We start from the raw sequence: 21,594 nt of genomic DNA, 5'->3' as shown, positions 1-21,594 counted from the left end.
GTGGAGCGGAGGCTTGAGATAATGTGGGTTTCTCCTGCAAAGGTCAACCCTGTGCAAGATTTGGGGGTTCCTGGTGGAGTTGTCCTATGCCAGCTCATTTATAATACTCAGTTTTGCAATTGGATGGGGGTAAAGTGGAGCAGGGGAGCAAGAGGGCTCCCTTAAACTACCTGTGATTGAAAGAAGGCTGTAAGCTGTAGGAGAACCTCATGCCTCTGTCCTGGCTCCAGAAAGGGAAATCTGGCAGGGGAGATAGGGCTCTAAGAGCAAATACAGTCTGTGGGTTTAGGTCTCAGTCCAGCATTCACATCCATAAATAGGTCAGCCCCTTCCTTACGATAGCATTCGTGTACACTTTGCAAACACGAACCAGCTAATCCCAGCAGATGTTTGGCAGCCTCATGAGCCCACAAGGAAGTTCAATATCATCGCACTTTGCTAGAGAGGTGCCCAGGGTTCAAGTAGCACCTGCTCGAAGAGCACGTCTGAGCCGGGATGGTTCTGGGGGTTTCAGCTTTGCACAGCGCCTGCCCCCGTTACGTTGTTTGTCCCCACTGACATCGAATGCACAACCCCCTTCAGCTTCCGAGGGGGGAAATGGCATTTAGACCTACGTTTGCACGTGCACTCTTCGTTAAAACCCAAAGAAAAGGAGGTGGCAGTGGATTTTATTTGCTGCCCGCCTTTCTCCATGTGCTGACGTGCCCAGCTCGTTGTTGGTGCTGTGTGAAGGCAAGGTGTTCGTGGCTAGCCTGACTGATTTGCTCGCCTCCCTCTCCTTCCCCAAGCAGGAGCGTTTAGGTTTGAGATCCGTGGCGCCCCGTCAGCTGCCAGAGATAACACGGAGCACCAGGGCACTCCGCTACGCCAGCTTCGCCTGTATGGAGTATTCAGAGGTCTCGAATAATGAATATCTTGCAGCCTTTTTTTAATAGAAGTTTGCTCAGTGGTGCATGGGCCAAAAGCTGCCTGGTGCTTTGCTTTGCCCCTTTTTAAGGGAAATTTGGCTAACAGTTTTCAAAGAGAAAATAAAGCTGTGGCACATCACAGAAGAGCAAGGGGTAAGAACAGCTCTGTAAGTCACCGTAGCCTCCAAGGCCCACGTTCATCCTCTTAATAAAGTTCAGCTGCACGAGGGAGGATGAAGGGATTGATCCTCTTCGTGTACGGATTCTTATTGCCCCAAGAGCCCGTCAGCAAAGAGCAACTGGGAACAAAACAAGCTCTTGCTGCATCTGATTTTTTTTTCTGGGTGCTTTGAAAGATGACCAGAATGCTTTAAACTCTGGGCTTTCTTGCTCAAAAAGGGCCAAGGATTTCACTCGCTTCTCCTGGCTTCTCTTTTGTGCTCTGGCTTGATTGCTGCCCTGATTTCCAGGCAGAGTTATAATTATAAGGCTGCTGAGCCGAGGGGGGGGAGGCAATAGGATAGTTCTGGATTAAATAAAAAAATCAAGGACTTCTCGCAGGTATGTCCTTGCTCAGATCTTTGTAAGTCCCTGTTAAAAACGCATCACAGCTCGGGATACCAGCATGCACTTCTGTCTTCTCAGTGAAAGCTTCCCAGAGGCTCCTCAGGACTCTTTTTGCTGCTCAGCATCCCAAGGAGCAGCCTCCGGTGTCTTCTGCTAACACTCAGGCCGTGGGCAGCTCTCTGTCATCATCCTGAACCTGCTCCTGGTGCTCCCTGTGTGCCAGGCGCGTGCATCTGACTGGCCCCGTGCTTTCTGCCGCTGCTGCCTGCCCTTTTTGTCTGCATTAGTTTAATTGAGTGAGGCGCTCGCGGGAGAAGCTATTCATTCCCCTGGTAACTGTGCTCGACAATCAGAAGTTATTCTGGGGGTGAAGGACTGGTACAGATTTGTTTTCCTTGGCTGCAGATCCGTAGCCCCTAATAGTTTCTCGCTAACATGAACCGAGATTGACTTGGTTTGAGGCTAATTAAAAGCCAAAAGGATCCGCAGCCCTCTCCAAAATAATTACCCTCCTTGGTGAATGGGAGGAAACTCCGCTTGCTTCTCCTTCGTTTCCAGCCCCCTCCCTTTTGCCACTGTACTCACACCTTGGCCCCAATGTGCTGGCAGCTCTGACCCCTCGCTGTCGGAGCAGTGGTGAGTTCATGGTCGGACCCTTTCTCTGCCGAAATTGTGGCTTTTGGACAAAAGGGTAAATACAGCAAAAGAATGGGGATGTTAGGTGCTATGAAGCCCAGTAGCTACTTCATGGGGGGTGTGTTTGCTTGGTGGGAAGCTACTGAAAGCAGCAGAGGGGTGTGTCTGCACCCCATGTGCAGGAGCACGTTTTGTCCAGATTTTATGGGTTAGAAAACAAAAAACCCGACGTTTTGACTGCGTCTGTGTGCCCGTTACCAGGAACTCTGAATGCAGCAGCTGGAGTTCCTAGACAGCTTGGTTTCCCTCAGCAGTGGGTTTCAGACACACGTTAACTTTTGATTCGTGTATCGTTCAGGGCCGGTGATGCAATGAAAGGTGTCCTCTCCTCCCGGTGTGCTCCGTTTGTGTTCGTCACCCATCCTGTCACCGCTGGGGCTGGGCACTGCTGCAGGCAGGAGGGCAGAGCCCTCTTCCTTCCGCCGCTCCGAGGTGTCCCCAGAAGTGCTCGTGCCCTTCTGGTGCCCGTAGCTCCACATGGGAACGGCCAAAGGTCTCCACGGCCCAGGGGCCGGGCAGGCTCAGCTGCCCCTGCAGCTCCTCACCGGGACATCCAGCCTGGGGCTGGTGCTGGCCACCCGTGGTCCCCTCTGCATCTTCACCACGCGGGGCACAAAATCATCCTGAGCCCTCTTCATCCCAGGAGCCTCCCGGAGCCCCAAGGAGCGGCCGAGCTGCTGCTGTGGCTCCCTAACCTGCCGGTTTCCCGAGGCGCTATCTGGCCGTGCCCTTAGGAACATTTTTTTTCTAAATGCAGATGGAGTGCCCTGTTTTAATTGACTAAGAAAAAAGAACTTGGAGAGGGGGGATGAACTCATGACCTTGAGATAAATGGTTTCTTATTGAGTCCCCTGGCCCATAAACCACCCCCTCTTCTGAGAGCGGCGTAGTTTAATCAAAGGTCAGGGGTTTTGTCTTCTTTGAGAGCCTCAGCAAAAGAGGGCTAGGCGGGTGAACTCTCCTCGCTCCTCCGTGACTGCAGTCATTCTTGCCCTGTCAAGTTCCCATTGAGCTCGCTCTGCTTGTTTTCTGTTCCTGGATGACGACTCTGTTGACCTTCTCTGGTCTCTGTGAATGCTGATAAAGGCTGGTGATGGAGTCAGCTGTGTTTCTGCGGGATGTAACTGGATATACAGCGGCTACGAGCGAGCAGCTTATGCAAGGCTGCTGTTAGCCTCCGCGGCGTGTGGCCTTGCTGCTTCGGTAGGAAATTGTCTTCCCTTGCCAGCTCTGCCCCCGCAGGTGCCTCCTGTTTTGAGGCTGAAGGCTGGGTGGTATCACACAGTGCCACATGCACGGCTCTCTGAGCTGGGGCTGCCCCCAGAGGTACCGTTTTCCCCATTGTTTTATGCCCTGTGGTTCATCCTCGGATGCTGATGAGTGGCTGTGACTCCTGCGGTAGGAGCAGTGTGAATCTTTCTCTCTCATCTCCTCTCTTCCCCCTAAGTGCAGTTGCTAGCTCTCCTCGAGCCTGGCGGGTGGCTGGTGTGGAGCTGGTCAAAAAAAAATCCCGAAACACTTGGTTTGTAAACTTAACTGCCAGCTTCGGTGCCAGCGACAAGGTTCCCGCTGCCGAGCTGAGCGCGGAGCAGTAGGAGTAGGTGAGAATGGGTCTGGCCGCGGCGTTGCTCTGCCTGCTGCCCTCGTGAATCGCAGCAGCGGGATGGAGGGGGGTGAGGAGACTTTCCCTGGCGTCACAGCGTTCCCTACCTTGGTGTGATGTTGCACCCACACGCTGCAGCTGGCCTGTCAGACAAGTAGGCCAAAACACAGGGCTCAGGGCAGCAGGGCTGGAGGGTGTGGGGCAAACTCAGGGAAGAACACAGAGGACTGGTAGTCAAGAGAACTTTGTGCTGAGAAACCGCCAGGTACCGGGCTGGTGTGCTCTCTGCCTCTGAGTACCGAGGGCATCCAGTGAGGGAGCTGAGAGGTGGTTAGCCGGTAACTTCACCATTCTGCAAACCAGGAGCTTCTTTCTTTCCATGGGGAAACACAGAAAAACAAGTTGTACCGGTCCAGGGGAACGATTGCTCCAGCCACTGTTGGTGCTAGGCAAAAAACGAAGGAACTGCAGCACAAGTCCAGCGTATTGACTGCTCTGGGTCAAGGTAAAACGGCCCCGAGTGGCAAAAGACTAACTATTCTCAAGCTTTAAGCAGAAAAAAGGTGTTGTGTTTTTGTTTTTTTTTGAGCTGCGTGCCATCCCAGCGGCAGATGACTACGTTGTGTGAAGATGGATGGGTGTCTGACAGCTCTGCCGTGGGTCGGTGCTCACAGTGGCGCTGAGCCGGGGATTAGGTTCGTGTTTCCTTTCCATTGTAACGCCACCGCCTCGGCTGAGCCCCTGCTGTTTTAGTGCCGGGGATGTCCTGCGGCACCTTCTGTTAGTCGTCAGCGCCGGGCTGAGGCTCAGGCACCGTGCACTTGGTGGGAGCGATGCTCAGGTGTCCTCCGGAGGAGACGAGGGGCAGCAGCATCGCACCCCTGGCCCCAGGGAGGAAAGGTGTATTGGTACAAAGCGTGACCTGGAAAACTGCCTCCAGAGGGCTGGATTCAGTGAGTGACCTGGATTCTGGCTGAAGTCGGGGTAATTTAGGAGCTAACTCAGCTTTCTAATACATTTTCTTTGTCTCAGTCCCCATCTACGATGGAAGTAATGGGACTTTCTTGTTCAGAAAGTGGACGCATGCACAGGCATCCGTGTTCCTCCGAGTTTTGAAAAGTAGTAAGAGCAGTTATTAGGGCTTGTCAGAACGGCTCCAGAATTTTTTATCTATATTTGGTAGAAATGACTCTTTTCTGAAAATGGAATTTTCTGTGGGAAGCACCAGCCTGCAACTCAGTTCTCCTTCTGTAGAGGAAAAAGGCACTTTTTAATTTTATTCTTCCATTTGCAATGGTAACAACATTTGCTGGAAACAAAAAGGTTTTCATGAAAAGCGGTCGGCGGTAAGGCTGCTCTGCTTGGCTTGCTGATTGCCACACTTCCACTCTAACCTTCGCCTCTCTGCCCCCATTGTTTTTTCCTTTATTTTTCATGAAATTCGTGTCCTCGGCCTCTTGATCCAGTTGTTTAGAGAGAGGAGCAGTGGAGCAGCTCTTTCGTTCGAGGCCCCCTCTGAAGGTATTTGTCGCAAGCCCGAAACTAACAGTTTGCTACTAAGATACAAAAATGAAAGAAGATAACAAACACCTAGGCATCCTTGGAGATGGAGGTGAGAAGGGAGTGGACATTTCTAAAGCAGAGGGGGAGATTTACTGGTCCTGGATGATTGTTGTTTAAACATCGCGATGGATTATGATGCTTTTGAAGAGATTGAGCCTGGCCAGGTGGACATGGGAGTGGGGAATCCAGTTTCCTGCCAGGTGTCTATTGCTGTTTTCAAATGACCTGGCAGAAATTGGGGAAAACAGAAGCTTTGAACCACGACGCCTGTCTCGTAGGCTCAAAGTTCCAAAGGTTTAACTTACAAGGGGTTTTAAGATGAGCAGTGAGAGCCCACCACTGCATCAGGGTTTTGTTGTGGTGGGACCTGAGCAGGCCTGGGTGGAGGTAACCTTCCCCTCAAATTCTTGCCATTTAAAACCCAAATGGGTTAAAGGAGATGTTACTTCATAATACAACCTAACTTCTCCATTTCCATTGCTAAGCAGCACCATTAGACTGAGCAAACGTGCACAAAAATGCCATCTCTGCTCTAGATCTCAGCCTGGTTGTGGGCTGCAGGAGACCCTGGGCTAGGACTGGGGAGATCCAGATGCCTTCGTGGCCCCATGCCTCGGGGTGCAGCACTTCTCCTCTGCTCCCCTGTGCTCTTCTTGGTCACCCTTGGTCTGTTTTTCTTTACCGAGTGTCTTAGGACTTGGGAATCGTGTTAGGGCAGTGCTCTGCCTAGTGAGTCCAGCCATTCCTTGGGGAAAAAATGACATTTCTTGGGGGGGGGGGTTGCATTGCAAAACATTATGCTTTGTTTGAAACCCGGGCTCTGTGGTGCTCTGATACTGCATGCGAACTGGAAAGCGAAATCAATTATCCTTCTTTGATCGAGGAGCCGGGGTGCACTCGAGTGAGAAAGTGAAACTGCCCCCCTCCTGCTCGAGGTCGCTGCAACCAGCCTTAGTGAAACGCAGCCAGCAAACGGGGCCTGTGCGTGTGTGTGTGTGCTGGGGGGAAATCAATGAGGCTGTTCTGAAAGTCTTCCGCTTCCAGTAGACTGAGGGAGTGTGAACAGCATGAGGCCGGTAGTCTGCGCTTGAAAATCCAGGGTCCGATGCTGGTGTCAATTACAGACCCGTAAATCACAGGCAGCGCCGCTGGCAGCCACGGGGAGCTGCTGAAAGGTCACTGCAGAATGGGGGCTTTCTGGCATGGGCATGCTGATTCCTCTCATTCCTTAGCCACCCTTTCTTCCTAGCCATCTTTTTCAGCCCTTTGTGCAGTTAAAGGATGAGGGATGCGATATGGCTGCTGCTGGGGCTGGGTTCATCCTCCACTGCTGTCCACCTGCTGCAGCTGAGAGCCGGTGGGGTGGCTCCTGGGTGCTGCAGGTAGGGCTGTCTCACAGCTTCCTGGGCCATTGCTCGAATATGTTGTGCCCCAAATAATTTTCCATATATTTTAATGCAGCAGTCGCTATCTGGAGAGACCAGATCCCACCCCACCAGCACTGCCAGGCCCAAAGGAGCATGCTGGAGCGGTCTCGGCCTCTTCCTCTTCCACCTCTGCTCCTTTTTTCCGCTTGTTTTTAATCTCATTTTACGAACCCAGGGACAAACCTGAAAATCAGGTGTGACAGCAAAGATGAAAGTGAGTCACCTGGCCCCGAAGCCAGGTGTGCCACCGCTCTAGGAAACGGGGACTCCTGTGGGGCGGTGACTGAAGGCCCAGCTCTGCTGCCCTGCAGCGTGCCGAGCCTGCTGGTGAGTTGGCCCTTCGATCCAAGCCTTCACCCATCGCAGCCGATGCCGCAGCTCCGTGCTGCGGCTGACGCCAGGGTTGGACCAGGACTTCGGAGGCGCTAAGCCCCGTTACGGCCAATTTTGACACGCGGGATTGTGGTGGGTCGGAGAACAGCTCAGCGCTGAGGACAATGAAAAGGGGTGTATGCTTCCTTGCAGATAGAAACTCTGCATTCGTGCTTGCTGCTTTACACCAACACGGGATCTGGCCTCCAAAATAAAAAAAAGCAGCAGCCTGGCATGCTGCTTGTATCAACTTTCTGAGCAGGTGCTGCTGCTGGCAGCGCCGGAGAGCCGCAGCACAGAGGAAGAGTGTCTCCTGCGTTTGTTATTTTGCATGATCTTTGTATTAGATAATTTCGGCAATGTTCTTTTGAATTGAACAGTTCAATAAATGAAGCCTGAGAAGCACAGAAACATAGAAAGCTGGTAGGGATCCTGCAAGCAGTAGTGTCCTGGTGCAGCAGGATAGGTCCGTGTCTCAGAGCAGCTGTGTTCAGATGTAGAGCTGCCCATGCATAGACGCTGAATTTGAAGTCAGGGTAGGGCTCTAAGCTCAAGGTTGCATAGAAGGGGTCTCATTTTCCTCAGTTTACGTTGCGTGGGGAGCTCAGATGTACCAGTCAGTGATGGTCAGAAGTGCTGAGGATCAGGGCTGCTGTAGCAGAGGAAGTAGCTTGAGATTTCTGTATTGAGGACTTTGGCCAGCAGAAAACAAATATTGGCATAGTGTGGGGAAGACATAAAAATACATATGTCAAAATGGTGCAGGCTTTTAAGTGTTTTTCATTTAAAATGAAAAGGTCAGATCGAATGGGGTTGTCAGCTGGGGACCTGTACATGCACCTGCCAGTCATACACGAGTGGACCCTTGTCAGCCCGTGCTGATGGCAGACTCCCTGAGAACTTGTTGGTGCTTGAAAACTGGCGACTGGAACAGCTGAAACTACAAGTTTCCTTGTAGCAGTCAGGCTGAGACACGTGTTCCTCGTTGGGATGGGAATGAGAGCTTCCCAGCGCGAGGCTGCTTTATCCCAGTTTAACTGGTGTTCACACTGGGCCTTCTGCAAGTCCAGCCGTATTGATTTAAGGAAAAAAAATCAGAACGGAGCTCTGAGTATCTGTAAGACTTTTGGGTGTAAAGCAGATATAAAGGTGAATGCAAGTTTCAACCAGTCAGGAAAAACATATGCCATTCAGCCAGGCTGCTGGTTGAGAAACATAATTAGCACTTAAATTATTGTAACGGCTAAGAATTTCTCTTAAAGGGATTGGTGATTGTTGTTACCTCAGTTACCAAGTGGCCACCGTAATGTGATGCTAGAGATGCCTTCTCTTCCAAAAATGCTGACTTATTTCTCTGGAACAGCTTTCTTGCAGAGGCTTCAAGCTGTCCATTTCTGAAAAATCTGAAGAATAAAAGAAAACTCAAAACACGCCGGAGAACCAACATTTAAATTCAGGCATTGTGAGCTACTGCGTTCCGTTGTGATTTAAATCAGCAAACAGGAAATGTTGCTTTACATACTGGTGCTTTAAATTAATGGCTTTTCTTATCGTGAGATGTTGATTCTCGCCATCGATAATACAGCATCGGTGCCATCAGGCAGGGTGAGCGGGCTGCTTCTGCTCGTCGCGTCTTTCAGGATTTGAGAGTTAGATCTCAACCATTCACCTAATTTTCTTTCAGCCTGGGATGGCGTGTTTAACTTCTGATCACCAGCTCAGCTTTTTGCGAGCTGTACCTTAAACTTAACTAGTTGCAAAGAAACAAATGAAGAACACAATCCGTTGTGAAAGACGTCGCTCTCCGTAAATTCTGGTTCCAGTGCTTTGTTCAGAGACTGCTCGGTGCTTCGAATGGGATGGCTGATCCCCGCTGTTCAGCTTTTTGCTTTAAATTACTTTTAACTGATAAGTTGCTTGTTGAAATGCTTCCGGGTGCGTTAAAATAAGTGGTCTGTGCTGCACTAAGCACAGAAATGAGGATGCACATGCATGCACGTCCGGTGGCTGCAGCTGTGATCCGAAGGCACGAGCGGTGTGCTGAGCCCTGCCAGGGGGAGCTGGGTGGCGTGAGGCTGTGTTACCGAAGAGACTTCCCCACTGTTACCTCTGGCACAGCCATGACAGCTCTCTGGGCTTTCTCGGTGCGAGATTAAAATCAGAATTAGCCACACGCTGACTGCTGAGCATCTGTTGCAGCGAGCTGGAAAAGCACCTGAACATTTCCCACTGAGGTTGTAGGGGGAAGTTGTGTGAAACCCAGAGGGGGCTCCTCGGGGCTGGGCTGAGGCCGTATTTCCCTGAGGACTCCAGCAGATTTGTGCTGGAATCCATGGCGATAATGTGGGTACGTCTGTACGGTGTGCTTGTTCATCTTTCCCTACCTAAGCCAGAAGGGGAACGAGCATGGCTGAGAGGAGGCCTGTGGAGCCATGGCAGGGAGAGAGGCAGACCCTTTTTTGGGGCCGGGTGCTGTCCTGTTGGTCCCCATCAGCTCACCTGGGACACAGGTGGGCATGGCCTTGGGAGAGATGAGGCCAGACAGGGAGCGGGTTTGCCGCCAAGCTGCCATGCTCCTTGCTGTGTACAAGCAGTCTGGGGAGAGGAGCTTGGGGCATGCGGTCCTTAAGTCTTGAGAAATGTTCCCTACCAAGAAATGCATGTTGAGATCGCGTCCTGAAGATCTCTGGTTTGGGGGTGACATCATGGCTTCGTGGCTTGTGATACAACAACTGGGCAGCTCTGCCAGCACCGTGGGTTCGTCCTCTGCATCTCTCCTGGGTCCCTCTGCGCTCTCAAACCCAGACCGACTTTATAGCCTCCTGCTAAAGCAGCGGGGCTAAGTGACTCCGTTCTGCCCATGCTGTGTTTGGGGTCACAAACGGAGGAGTTTGGCGGAGCAGCTCAGGTGGGTACTGCTGTGGCTGGCCAGGCCGTCCCTACCCTGGTGGCCAGGAGAGGTGGGTGCCTGGCACCAGCTGGTTGCTGCCTGCCCTGGGGATGGCACCCATGGGTCCTGCTCGCCTTGCAGCACCCAGCCCCAAGCTGACAGGGACAGCCAGCACGGAGAGAAAAGCCAGGCGGATGCCGTTCGGTTAGCTGGGGCTGCCAGAGTCCCATAAACCGTCTTATAAACATCTCATGAGTTAAACTTGATGAAAGGCAAGCCCGAGCCAAGGTCTTTTAAACACAGGTTGGGTCCCAAGAATATTGTCTTACCTGGAGCTCCCGGAGGTGCTGTTGTGAATTGAATTGAAACAGGGCTGGAACCAGAGGGGAATGTTGTTGTCTTCTGCCTTTGCAGATAAGACCGAGGGGCATTTTGCCAGGAGCCTGTGGGAAGGACCTAAATTGTGTATAACTCTACATCATTTTAAAATGAAAAGTAAACATGCAGAACCATAATATTTGCTTGTACTTGTCTCCTCCTTGATGGATGAAGAGAAATTGCTCTTTGGCTGAGTTCAGCAGCAATAAAACCTTGCAGTAACTCATCTTCATCCCCAGCCTGTGGTGAGTGGGAGACACCGTTGTGATTGCTGGCTGAATTTGTCCTCGCTGCACCTGAAGGCAACGCTGAGGGTCCTGGGGGCTTTAATACCTGCTCTGCCCACACCTGGGTCCTGCAGGGAATCAGTCAGGGCTGGGCACCAGCACAGCATCTGTGGGATGGAGCTGGGAAGGTGCTGATGGAGCCAGGGTAGGCCCCAACGTGCTCTTGTGGTGTTGGAGAGGCGAGAGTCGCGTGTCCTTCCCGGCTGCTGTAGCATCAGGCATGACGTGCGGTGACAAGGGGGTGGTGGCAGGGGCAGGATGCTGTCCCACCGAGTGACAGGCCAGGGAGACCTGGGCTGTGAGCCACATCGGGTGTTTTGCCATCCGTTGGTTATAGATCTGCGGGCTCACAATGTCCTCACGAGCGACGCAGGTAAAACAGACGCGAGTCTGAACCGAGCGTTTCCATCGTTACGGCAGCAAACAGCAGTAGCTTTCTGTGTGGTGGTGGTGACGAGGCGAGCCTGTGCTTGTCACGAGCAGAGATAGGGACGTGGGGGTGTCGGGGCTGTGGCCGGGATGGGATGCTGGACTGGAGGCAGGAAGGAGTGCAAAATGCAGATGCTGTGCGTCTCCACGGGATGCACCCGGCAGCGTGTCCTGGTGACATTTGACACGTGCAGGATGCCGGTTGTGTGGCCTGGCCGGTAATGGGCTGGCCCCTCTGGTCTGCCTGCATCTTCTGCTCAGGGAAAAACAGCGTCAGCTTGGTCAAAACAGAAAGTCCCGTAAGCTTCAAAACCGATTGAAATGATGCCGCCTAGTTCCCTTGTCGTGTCCCGAGCCACAGGGACTAGGGGCAGATTCACCTGTTCTCACATTTTGTGCCTCGTTTTATATCCCCCTCACATCCATATCTTTACAAATTGTCTTATTTTGTTGTATTCCCAGTGTGACACCTTAAAGCTCAGTGATTTGGGGTTGTAATGCTCGCTTTCACCGGGTGTATAGAGCAGCTGCTGTAAAACAGCCCAGGAGCACGGAGGCTTCTGCCTAAGTTGGGGAGGAAAATGCTCCGTTTCCCAGAAGTTGTGTGGGTTAAGCTGCAAGTTCTGGAGAAGAGCTGTTGGGAAGCCCATCCAGCGTGCATCACATGGAAACTTTCTCTTTGCAGGGCTGGGCAAGAAACCCCAAGTCGTGACTCCGGCAGCACCCTGCGTGTCTCCAACAGCCCAAAGCTGTGCAGTGCGAGAGCCGGTACGTAAACACCTCTCACACACACGAGGGCAGTGGAAGGAATTGCAGCTTTTCTAGCAGTAGCACCTGGCTGCCACTCTCTTCTAGGGGACCAAAAAAAGCTGCTCCTAAGTGAGTGCGGAGGGGGTTGGGATCGCTGGGAAACGGGAGATGAAGTGGTAATTCCCTTGTGCTGCTTGCACAAAGAGATCTTGGCGGGGAAGGGCCCAGCACCAGCAAGAAGCTGTGAGTATTTAGAAGTCATCCCAGACTGCAGCGCTGGGGCTGTGGGTACGGTGTCGCTGAGAGCGCTGTGTGGCAGCGTGCCTTTGTAGGTGATGTGGAGGGCGCTGACAAATGCCTGCGTAAAAAATGCATATATACGTGTGTACGTACACCCAGCGTACAAATCCGGGCACATGGAAACAAGGATGTGCAGCACGTATAGAGTGTGTACTATACAGCGGCGTGTGAGAGCTCGGGGGTGTGTGTACCAAATGTCTGCATGTACTATATACGGCAATGAAAGAATGCATATGCATTCATGTTCTCTTCTCTTTTTCTGTCTCTTCTGTCTCTGTGGAGCTGTTGCAAAGTTACCAGATCCAACCTCCTGGGAAGCCTTTCTGGCCAAGGTTTTACAAGCCGGCACCTGCTTTGCCTGCCTTGCTTTCTGTATTTATTCCTTTGCATGCAGTTTTTGCCTTTGCGCGCAAAGCGGAACTGCCACAAACGTTTGTGTTAACTTTTGGCTGTACAGGACTTCAGCCTGCAAGTCCTAAGCTTGCTTTTGTGCATGGTGTGGGAGGGAACGTAGGTTTATGTCGTTGTGCATGTGTGTATGAACACCCCTGGTCCTGGCTGTCTGCATTACGGCATGCTCTGTGCTCGGTCTCCCTGTGATGCTGCAGCAGTCCCCACGTTACATCTGTCGTGCAAGTTGTGCTCTCCACCTCTTTGAGATATTTTTATGAATTAAATGCTCAGAGCGTCCTGCTTATGTAATGCTGCTTAAATGAAATCAGTCACGCCTGACCCAGTGGGCAAGTGATAATGATCTATACCGCTGTGCAGGAGGCTTGGGTTGGATTTTATTCCCAGGCCCCTGAGCTTTTACTTTCCAGGATTAGGACTGTGGCAAGGAGAGGGACTCGTGGCGTGGTGTGGTAGGGAGCTGCTCGTTCAGCTGTGGCGGGACATGGATCTGTCCAACCCTCTCCTTTCTGTCCTCTGTCATTTGGGGTGGAAGGTGCTCTAAAGCAGGGGCACTGAACCTCAGTTTATACTTAAGTACTGCTGTTTAAGCACAGCAGCAGGAGAAGACACGATGCCGTCTCAGCTGGGACCCCAAAAGGACATCCCAACGCCACGTGGTGGGACTGCCGTCAGCAAATGCTGCTTGAGGGGACGTGTGCTTGCTCCTGGATGCTGGGTGGCTGCTGTGCTGTGCTTTCCCCATCCCTGGGGCTGTCCCCAGAGCACATCAGTGCTCCCTCCCAGCCCGGTGGGTATTGAAAGGCCGTGCTGGGCTGCCTGCCAGGACCAGGAACTGGCTTGTCCTCGTGTGCTCGGGCCCCCGCGCTCCCAGCCCCTCTAACAGCTATATTCATTTCTGGCATGGGAGTCCCTCTAAGGTCACGAAGCCAGGTTTCAACCCCAGGAGCCATAAAACATACCCTGCCTGACCCCTGCGCAAAGGCAGCGTTAACAGCCTGCCTTCCCTGGGGTTTCGTTTCCCTGTCCCCAGTTTGTGCCACTGCCGCCTGCATTCCTCTCTGGCTCGGTAAGCCCGTTGCCTCTCGAGCTGACGCAGCTAATATTTCCCTGCTGGCAGGGCAAGCGAGGTAGTGGCATTTAGCTGCTAGGGAGAACTTTGATCTCTTAATGCTGCTGGAGCCCGGGGCTGTGAGGGCTGGTGCGTTCCTGGGGCAGAATTTCTGCTGTCCCAGTCACTCCTCCGTGGCTTTGTTCCCTTCCTTACCTTATCCCCACTTCATCCTGCTGCGTGCCCTCACGCAGACAATACCCTGGGAATTGTCTTCTGTGAAAGACTGAAAAACAGAATCAGAGTTTGCAGAGCCTTCCCAGGCGCTTTCACAACTCATCTTGCAACGGTTTTGGAGCATCTTCTTTGGTGATTGCAGTTTGTGAGCCAGGAGGATGTTCCTCATGGCCCAGCTGGTGGCTGGGGCACATGGCTCTGGGGAAGGTTTCAGTGGTTTATTATTATTATTTAAGAATAATTGACTGGCTGCCCACAGAGGGCTAGTCCCAGCCTGCATTTTGGGAAGATGTTGCCCTGGTGTAGCACTTAGGGCCACTGGAGCTGTTGGCTGTTTAAAGCTGTCTCTATAACTAACATGTGATGGGTGTGTGCTGGTGCTGCCTTGTTAGGTTTATTTTTTGTAGCGGTAGTGATGGGTCACCGAGTTAAATGTTCTTATTCTGAAAGACACAAAGCTTTGTTTTCTTCAGAAGCAAAGGTGTAGATGCTTTCTGTCACCTGTGTTATCGGGGACTGAACTCAGGCTGTCAGGGGCCCCCGATCCCTGCCTGGCTGCTGGAGGTAGTTGTGCAGCCTCTGTCACCGCAGGGGTTTGGTTTCTCCTGAAGCCTGTGCTTCAGTATCAGTGAGAGCCAGATGTACTCTAATGCCACTTTTTTTTTTTTTTACTGCTTATTTTGGCCATACATGGGCAGAGTCAGCTCTGGAATTCCTTCCCTATAAATTCAATAGCATCTTGTGGGTGGTGCTGGGGAATCACTCTGGCAGCGCTGCCTGGGCAGCCTGTTCCCCTTGAAAACGTCCTGATTTGCACATTCCTCAGATGCTGCGTGCTCAGCGTGGCCGATGGCTGCAGCCACCAGCAGGCTGCCGGGGCAGAGGGGCTGGGAGGCTTTCAGCCTGCATATTCACCTCCCGGTCACCCGTGGGGCGGCCATCAGGGCAGAGGGGAGACGTGGGTGCCTGGGAGAGGTCCCTGCTGCCCTGCAGGAGCGGTGCTGTGGGTAAATCACCCCTCTTTGTGGGCAGGTTTTGCTCTGTAAGTGTATCTATGCTGCCTCCCAGGCTTGTTGCACGGGCTGGACGTTGAACTTTGAGTGGGGACACTCGGTGCTGCCCTGCTCCCATCTGCCACAGCATCCCCGCGTCACACGTCCCTGCAGGGAACCCGCCCAGGTGGCAGTGAGCCTTGTCTCATCGTGCTGCTTGCCCAGAGAGCCGGGAGGGCTTGTTTGTTGGAGCAGGGAGCCTTTTGGTTACAGGCAGGAAGAATGGCCTTGGGATCGAGGGATGCTGCTGTCCTGGGGCTCCTTTTCCCTGCGGGGAGCTCTCTGCTCAGGCAGGGTGTGTTCCTCTCTGCAGAGCTGTTTGTCCTCTGATGAAGCAGAATCACATGCACGCTTCTCGCAAGGCGCTGACTGGATGAGTCAGGTTCAGGGAGCTTTTCCCTGCCCCAGGTGAGCAGCTGGAGCGGGGCAGGAGCCCGAGGCCATGCGCAGTCCTGCCTGTGCCCTGTGCCCTGCTTGCCAGGTGGCTCTGACTGCTGGGTCTCGCCCTTCTGGCGCTGAGTTAGCGTCGCTGTAAGCACGGCCCGATTTCACCTATTTGCCTTCAAATAGTACTCAAAAAACAGCTTTGGGAGGTCTCCTGCCGGTGAGTCAAGGGACGAGAGGGAGGTTTGGAGCAGCAATTGTGGATGCGGGGTGATGGCTCCTGGAGCTGCCTTGCTGCATCTCCTCGGGCATCCCCGGGAGGGGACAGAAATGCCCGGTGTCTTGCAGCGAGCCGGGAGCTGCCCAAGCATGGGCCAGGACGGTGCCAGCACCGCGTGGTCCCCAGTTCGGGCTGCGCGTGGGTCAGCCACGGTGATGTGCTCGGTGCCTGGAATTCAGGCTGGAGAGGGGCAAGTCACCCCCGTGCCAAAGGCAGGGAGAGAAGGGTGATTTTTTTTGACATCCTTTGGAGTTTTGATCTCCATATTTGGAAATGTTTACCCATTGCTCTGATCTATTGCAAGGGAGGGGAGGTGACTCAGGGTCTGGTGGAAGCAGGATTTGAATTCCTGTAGTAAGGTTTTTTTTTTTTTTTTTTTTTTTTTTTGTCCTTCTTGTTTTGGAAGCTTCTTGTGGTCAGTTTTCAGTTCTCTTTTGCTCCTGGACCTTGTTCCAAATTTGATCTGCTCGAAAGGGAAGCGTATTAGCGAAGGAGCTTGCCTGGATGCTGGTAAGTGCATCATTGCTGCTTTAGCAAGCAACTTGGGATTTTCTGTTTTGTTTAGTCAGACGGATTGCATCAAAGTGTGTGCGTGGCTGCTGGTAGAGGCAGGCATGTGGATCGCCAGTCAACAGAAAAGGACCCGATGAAAGTTTCTCAAGCTCGGAAATTTAGCTCAATAGGTTGGTCTCAGAGGCAAAATGTTTCTTCAGGCCTAGGTACAAAGATAATTTAAGCCAGCTCCCGTTCAGGCAGGCTCTTCCTTGCAGTTTCTGGCTGCTGCACCAAGGCAGCAAAGCACTGCAGGGTTAAATGGGTATGGTTATACGCATGTGGTCAGCAAGTAAAGTATAGCTTAAGAAAGATTTCTGTCTCCTAAGCAAGTGTGTGTGTTAAAAAGGCTGTGTAACACAGGGATAAATTTATCTCAAATGTTAATATTTAACTGTTTTGTTAGGGAACTGCAGAAGTTTAACAGCCTTAACTGTATGAAGGTTCACTGTGTGTTTTTTCCTGTTATTCTTTATTTTTCCTTAGTGTGATGGTTTTTTATCTGTCTGATACTGCAGCTGTCTGCTTCTCTTTTTCTCCCCTTTTCCTTGCTCCTTCCTGAAAGGAAACTGCAGTTCATCGAGAAAGTCAGGGGAGCGGGGGGGAACCTGGAACATGTTTTGCTTCCTGTTTTATTCATGGCAACTAAAGCCATGCCCAGGAATCTGGAGTGGAGATCCACTATCCTGCATTCCTCTTGTCATTTGGAGCATGTAACACGTATAGAGTGCTTTTAGTGCTGGCTCTGGGGGTTGCATAGCAGCGAGTCCTGCGCCTCAGATAGAAAGCACTGCACTTTGTCCTTCTACTTGGGAAGGGATGTTGATGAAAAATGGTGTACGGCTCGTACCCCTGGTTAGTGATGCGTGCATCTGCTTTGCTAAATGGTATTTTTAGGCTGATTCAAACTTGTTATCCTCCCCTCCTTGTTTTAAACTTAGCATGTAACTTTCTAGCAGAGGTCTTGCTTGATTTTCTTTTGCCCTTTTACATAGGGATTAACATTCAACGTGAGGTTTGGTTTTCTTAGAGATATGGACTTGCATCAGGTCTTTTAGGTGCAAAACTGACGTGGTTATTCAGGGGAAAGCAAAAAGGCTTGGCATAGTTTGCACAAGGCTAGGATGTGAGCAGAAAAGCATTGTACCCCAGCAGGCAGCGAAGGGACTGCTGCGGTGTGTTCCGGCAGGCAGGTCGGGTTTCGAGTTTGCAGATTTCAGTTGCATTTTAATCCACATTGTTTCAACGAGCTGCTTGGATTAAGTGCGGCTTTGGGGTGCTGGGAAAGAACTGCTGGCCTGAGGAGTTCACAGCCTGAGCAGACAGCGTAGGTGACGGCTTGGAAAGCGGGGTGCGGGGAGGCGCATGGAGCTGCTGCAGCATGCGAAGCCTCAGCACGGTGACTTGCTGGAGGAGCCACCTTCCTTTGTCGTGTGCGGTGGTGCAGAGCCCTGGAGGGTGGTGAGCCCAGGTCTGTGTTGCTCCTCATGCGCTGTGCTTTGCCTCTGCGTGTGCACGCATGGCCCCGGGCCATGCCTCCTCCTGCACCGTGCCTCGAGCAGCCCCTGCTTCAACGGTGCTTAGATGTGGTGCCTCCAGGCTTTGGCAGCTGCTTGTAGCCCAGCTTGGTCTTTGGGGACAGGGCTGGAAATGATGATGTTCTGTTCCCCTCGCAGTCTCTTCCCTTCCATGCTTACTGGAAGACCAAGACGAGCGGTGCCAAGGCCCAACTGGGTCCCCAGGCCTGGAGGCAGCGCCAGAGCGAAGGCGCTTCCTCGGGAGGCCTCAGGGCAGACATCGGGCACGCCTGGGGAAGCACGCTGGGGCTGATAACCTCCATGTGCCGATCCTTCTCCCTGACACGTCTCCACTGGATGGACCTGAAGGCTGAGCCCCCCAGGCAGAGCCCCTGCCTGGAGGAAGCCCAAGGCTGGGGCCGCAAACTGCCAGGGCTCTTCTCTGGTGTCTCTCCAGGGCCTGGACAGATCGGTGACTGCTGATGCTAACCAGGATCTGCAGCGGATGCCACACAAAGGATTTTCTTCTGTTCCAGGAATGGAGCCATTAAGGGCTGACCTGTAAACTAATACACGTCTAAAGATTTTCCTCCTGCAGCCTGGCACTCTGTAAACACTCGAGCCTGAGAAGCCTTTGGTGGCTTCCATGGACCTTGAGCACGTCCAGAGGGCTCCATGCCTGTTTCTTATGCCTCTCGGTCACTTTTAATGATGCATTAGATGCAGAAGATTGGCTGTAGCTCCCATGTAAGGAGGATTGGTTCACAGCCCGTCCTTCATCACGGCATAGCTCGCTGGGCTGGCACCGTGCGGGACGTGGCAGGGTGGCGACACTGTCACTGTGTGACCTGGGGGCTGTAAGGGGGCTTAGCAGGCACTAAGTGTGCGTGTCCCAGAAGCTGCCCCAGATAGCATGGGGGCAACGTTTGGGCTTGGAGGAGAGGAGGGAGAGGCAAGAACACAAGCCTGGATGGCTCTGTGTGTCTGAGGCTTTGCATTTCTCCAGGCAGAGGTTGCAGAGCTCCGAAACGCTACCTCGTGTCTGCAGGCTGGGGAAAGCCGCGTTATCCTGGTGGGTGCGGGTGCACAAACTGAGGCACCGTGTGGCAAACTTGGGAAAAGTGCAAATCTCCTGACTCCGTGTGACTGTTCATGTTCAGCTCCTGCAGACAGGCAGGTGTTTTACAACCTCATGCTGAACAACGGCGCTGTTAAACACGCGTACTCTAATAAAGTCATACTTTTCTGAGCGTGAAATATTTCTGCTTCAGTTGCTCAAAGGTAAACCGAGTCATACTGAGTATTTCATAAAGTTGATCTATGTTGCTAGCGTGTGACAGGATCCCAACATGTATCGTTGCTTCTGGAGTTTCCAGATGGCACTTCACCTAATTGTGCCACTGCTACGGCTTAGTATCTGAGCAGAGTGCAGTCTTTTAAGAAATGTCTGTGCTTATTAGCTTTGTAATGCACATTCTTGTGTAACAGCTGTTGCAAGCAGCAGGAGGTCTTACTCTCAGCCTAATTCTTCAGTCAACTTTGAGGGAAATTTGCTCCTGTGAACTAGGTATTTGCATTTGGGGTAAGATCTCTCAGATGAGAAGAACTTGTTTGCCTCCAGTGAGCACGTCAGTTCAAGGACTCGTGTGCCCAGGAGGAATAAACAAGTTGCTCTTGCTCCTTTACCAGCATCAGTTAACAGCGTGGAAGTCTCCCCAGTTGCTTTTTGCTTGATACGGGGGTGACTGCATTTTAAAGAAATGTCAGGTTTCAGAAGCCTGGCTGCCTGCATTGAGGAGGAAAGGAATTCTTGTGCTGTGCTGTCTCACACCCCTACTGTGAAAATATTGCACGGAGGAGTCCCAGAGAAGCTGTCCGTTTTGGCAGCCACTTCCCTCCTACATGCTTGTTCTTCAGGTAAATCCCTCGTCAGCTCTGTCAGCCGTTCCCCCTTCCTCCCTGAAAAGTCATTATCATCTCTTGAAATTAAGGAAAAGACAGGAGGAGGGAATAAATGGATGTTAAGAAGTAGAAAACAATCAATTAAATAGTACGTAGCATGTAATTTTCCTTGGAAACTTACCATGAAATTGAGGAGCACTTTAACAACTAGTAATTTAAATTGCATTTGAGCACTGCTAATGGGTTGTTTGCATGGGAATTTCGGTCATTTCGCAGCAGGCCCCTGTCTTTAGTACCCCTTCATTCACTTTTAGGAAAAAAAAAAAAGATCCTGCAGACAACTGGTCCAACTGTTGCTGGTAAAAGGTGATACCGCTGAAATTTTGCTAGCTCTTGTTAGGTTCAGAGCTGTTTACTTCGTTAACATCAGCTCTTCCAGTGTTAAATTTGATGGGAATTCTGGGAATTCAGCACTTTTGATCTAAAGAAGCTTGTCAGGCCTGCAGTTTCTAAAAGGCAGGGAAATAACATTATTCCTGTTGCACTCACAACCGTGTTGGAGGCAGAATGGCTGCAGGGGCTCTTCTGGGCTCACGGGGCGTTTGCAGCCGTGCTCGGAGAGGTCCCTGCTCCCCAGGGTCCTCCCCAGCTTGGTCCCAGTGCCAGGGCAGGGAAGTGCCTCTCCTGCAGCTGGGGCTGACCCAGGAACTCTGTCTTTATCACCCAGAACAAATCATAGCAGCCTTCTGGGATCTGATCCTAAAAGGACCAACAGAGAGGTGCTGATCAGCTGTAGCTGTGGGATATTTTCACTGAACTTCTTAGGCTTGTTTTTCCAGCGTTTAATGCTCTCCTTCACCACTGTTTTGCTTATAAAATGCCAGCGATTTTCAGCAAAATGCAATTAACCGTGTGCTGTTTTGCCACTGGTTTCGGTGGGAGCAGGCTCTGTAGGAAGGCAAAGGCAAGTTGCTCGTCGCCTGTTGCTGAATGAACATCCCGTTTTCAGAGCAGGGTTTTTGCAAATCCGTGGGCACAGCTAGCATATGGAAGGGGGTTCCATGTAAAAACAAATCTGGCCTTCTGTTTCTGGATGTGTAGGTTGTTTCTTAGAAGATGGAACCTTTAAAATCTGTCCCTGCAAACATGGCTGTTAAATTCTTCTATTTCTGGCGAAGCGAGGCAGCTGTCTGCACCGAGATAAGCTATAAAAGACGCAATATTTCCCCAAAATGGCCTTTTCAGCTATACCTGCCAGACAGCCTGGCCAGCAGGAGTTCACAAGGAGTGTAGCCACTGCTGCCCTTTTATGCACAGGGCCCGGAGCCACGTCAAAACTCCCGGGCAAGTCTCCAGGGGCAGCGTTAAGCACCAGCTCTTCAGTCTCTATCTCGTGAAAGGCTGCCACACAGACAAGAGCCTTCGGAGCAGAGGGGGGGCTGCTTGTTGATGTGATTGTTCCTACAAGGTGTTCTGTTGTTTTCTAGGTGATGGCTTCGTCTTCAGCGGTGCTCCTGTTTTTAATTTTGCTCGAATCTTTCTCGTTGCCGACTCGCCTGCAGTGGCTGTCTGCTTTAATCGCAGGGGGGTTTTGATGCTCCCCGTCCAAGTTATTTATTTGAACGTGTTCCCCTTCGCTGCCTGTTCTGAGGGTAGCTAGTGAGTTCAACCGAAACCAGTAACAAAAATTGTAGTTTCTCATAAGGGTGAGGTTTCTGAGAGGATAATAGTGTTATCCTTTATACATCCTGACACAGATGCTCTCCACGGTTCTTCATTGGTTATCAGCTAACCATCTGCAGAGGTACGATTGCAAGAAAGCTGTATCAGATAATCTCGTAGAGGCTGTTCAAGCTGTAGGGACAGAGAGGGATGTGGCTCTTGAGCACGCTCAGAGTGGGTGAGTGAGAAATTCTTAAACCTGGGAGGGTATCAAGATCGACATTTCGAGGCGGTGGTGGCGATGACCTCGTGTGGGCGAGGGGCTGGCGTGTGGTGGGAGGCAGGGGTGAAGTCCACGTGGTGGAGGAGGGCAGAA

The 21,594-nt window shown here is 51.9% G+C and overlaps 1 protein-coding gene across 4 annotated transcripts in view; it reads left to right on the top strand.

The window, feature by feature from the left end:
* Positions 1–6,327: 6,327 nt before the first annotated feature.
* LPP (LIM domain containing preferred translocation partner in lipoma) overlaps positions 6,328–21,594 on the top strand; it is a 312,873-nt gene continuing 297,606 nt past the window's right edge. For 2 of the 4 annotated variants that reach the window (XM_035334166.1, XM_035334167.1), the window contains exon 1: positions 21,025–21,043. The gene's annotated coding sequence lies outside the window, so the exon portion shown is untranslated. Of the gene's footprint in view, positions 6,720–6,798; positions 6,979–8,499; positions 8,599–11,805; positions 11,889–12,452; positions 12,503–15,991; positions 16,096–21,024; positions 21,044–21,594 lie in introns of those variants that run through there. The other 2 variants (XM_035334161.1, XM_035334162.1) reach the window with 2 other exon arrangements.

Source organism: Oxyura jamaicensis, chromosome 9 (genome assembly GCF_011077185.1).
Source record: "Oxyura jamaicensis isolate SHBP4307 breed ruddy duck chromosome 9, BPBGC_Ojam_1.0, whole genome shotgun sequence".
In the NCBI taxonomy this organism is placed as follows: Eukaryota; Metazoa; Chordata; class Aves; order Anseriformes; family Anatidae; genus Oxyura; species Oxyura jamaicensis.
The sequence above is the reverse complement of the archived record's forward strand: the minus strand, read 5'-3'. Positions and strand labels throughout refer to the sequence as shown.